The 2129-nt window shown below is 36.8% G+C and overlaps 1 long non-coding RNA gene across 1 annotated transcript in view; it reads right to left on the bottom strand.

Annotated features, from left to right (window-relative positions):
* LOC106725120 overlaps window positions 1-311 on the bottom strand; it is a 1007-nt gene extending 696 nt beyond the window's left edge. Inside the window, exon 1 of the long non-coding RNA XR_001360989.1 lies at window positions 149-311. This is a non-coding gene — a long non-coding RNA (uncharacterized LOC106725120). The remainder of the gene's footprint in view (window positions 1-148) is intronic.
* Window positions 312-2129: the final 1818 nt, after the last annotated feature.

The following is a 2129-nucleotide window of genomic DNA, read 5'->3' as shown; positions in this document are numbered from 1 at the left end:
ATGGCGCGCACGTCCCTTGATTGTCATTGGTTAGTTTAAAATCCCGGGCGTGGCCAGCAGAGGCCTGGGCTTCCGGGAAGAAGGTGCCTCTCTGAGCACATGGGGACACAGGGTAAGATGGAGGACACAGCCCTCGCCCCTTCAGAACCTACGTGTATTCCAGCGAGTGGAAAGAAAAAATTTCCTACGAGAGCCTGCAGAGTTTGTGCCGCCCAAGGAAAAAGGAGCAAATCTAGATGCTTATGTAAATTTTGTTTGGTTCCTCTTCATAGAGGAAAATGTTTAACGCAGTACCATACAGTAAAAAAGTACTAGGAACTTTAATTGTTTAATTGTTTAAGTAAATAAAAATGTCATAATTATTGAAAAACAACACCTAAAGTGCATTATGATCTGTAGTTATGATTATTTAAATAATGTGCAGTTTGCCCAAAAATGTGCGGTCTCTGGCGTATGTCTTAGAGATTTCTATGTGGTACAAAATGTGTTAATAAGAAATGCTAATATTTAACTTGCCACCTAAAATTTGAGCTTCTAAGAGTTAAAAGTTAAAATTAAGTTGGAAGAAATTATATAGTTGGGATAACAGAATACATAAATATAGCAATTAATTTTTGAGAAAAATAACTCTTGTGTTTTCTCTGGAAAAATTAGTAGTTCAAAATATATTGTAGTCTTTATGTGTATGTGTGTCTGTGTACTACATGGGGTAAAATTTCAACCTAGGATATAATATTTCATTGGCCTGATTAAAAAAAGGATTAATTCTATGGTCTGAACCAAATTTTTAATATTAAAACGGACTTAAATTTAATTGATGTATTTTAGAATAATTACAAAAAGTATGTAATATAATCTTTGGGTTATGTATATCTGATAGTTTTTCCAAGTTAAATTTTAAGACTTTAACCGAGAGATAGCTTTGGGACATTTCAAGGGTATTGGAATGATTCAAGGGTTTATTCTCTCTTTTTTTTTAAAAAAAAAATATTTTTGACCTAAATTAGGCCAATCTAATATACTTGAAATCACATGGAAAGCTTTTTCAAATAAAAATTAATAAATGTGTTCTATTATATACATATATTTTAAATGTTATAGAAGTTTCCCTCCTGCACTTAGTACTGGTTTGCGGGTATGTACTGCCCCAGAGCTGGTTTTCTGATCATTTCTCCCTGCTCTAATCCCCAGGTTACACAAAAACAACTATCCCCTGCAGATTCTGAGAATGTTTTTAATTGGGTGATTCTATATACTGGGCTTAGCAATCAAAAGCAAGGATTTTTTTTTAATTTCTTTATTGGTTAAGGTATTACAAATGTGTCCTCATCTCCCCATTAACCCCCAACCTCCCCCCCACTCATGTTCTCATCCACCTGTTGTCCATGTCCATTGGTTTGGCTTATATGGATGCATACAAGTCCTTTGGTTGATCTCTTCCCCTTACCCCCACCCTCACCTACTTTCCCTCTGGGGATTGATAGTCTGATCGCTGTTTCTCTGTCTTTGGGTCTGTCCCTGAAGTGGGATCACTGGGTCAAATGGGAGTTCCATTTTTAGTTTTATGAGGAAACTCCATACTGTTCTCCACAGTGGCTGCACCAGTCTGCATTCCCACCAGCAATGCACGAGGGTTCCTTTTTCTCCACATCCTCTCCAACACTTGTTGTTTGTTGATTTGTTGATGATAGCCATTCTGACAGGTGTGAGATGATAACACATTGTCGTTTTGATTTGCATCTCTCGGATGATTAGTGACTTTGAGCATGTTTTCATATGTCTTTGGGCCTTCTGTATGTCCTCTTTCAGAAAGTGTCTATTTAGGTCCGTTGCCCATTTTTTGATTGGATTATCTTCCTTTTGTTGAGTTGCATGAGTTCCCTGTAAATGTTGGAGATTAAACCCCTATTGGTGATATTGTTGGCAAATACGTTCTCCCATGCAGTGGGCTTTCTTGTTGTTTTGTTGATGGTTTTGGTTCGATTTCTGGGTTTTCTATTCTATCCCATTGATCTATATGTTTGTTCTTGTGCCAGTACCAAGCTGTTTTAAGAACAATGGCTTTGTAATACAGCTTGATATCTGGTATTGAGATCCCACCTACTTTGTTCTTTTTTCTTAGGATTGCA

Source organism: Myotis brandtii, unplaced genomic scaffold (assembly GCF_000412655.1).
Source record: "Myotis brandtii unplaced genomic scaffold, ASM41265v1 scaffold1377, whole genome shotgun sequence".
NCBI classification, from domain to species: domain Eukaryota; kingdom Metazoa; phylum Chordata; class Mammalia; order Chiroptera; family Vespertilionidae; genus Myotis; species Myotis brandtii.
The sequence above is the reverse complement of the archived record's forward strand: the minus strand, read 5'-3'. Positions and strand labels throughout refer to the sequence as shown.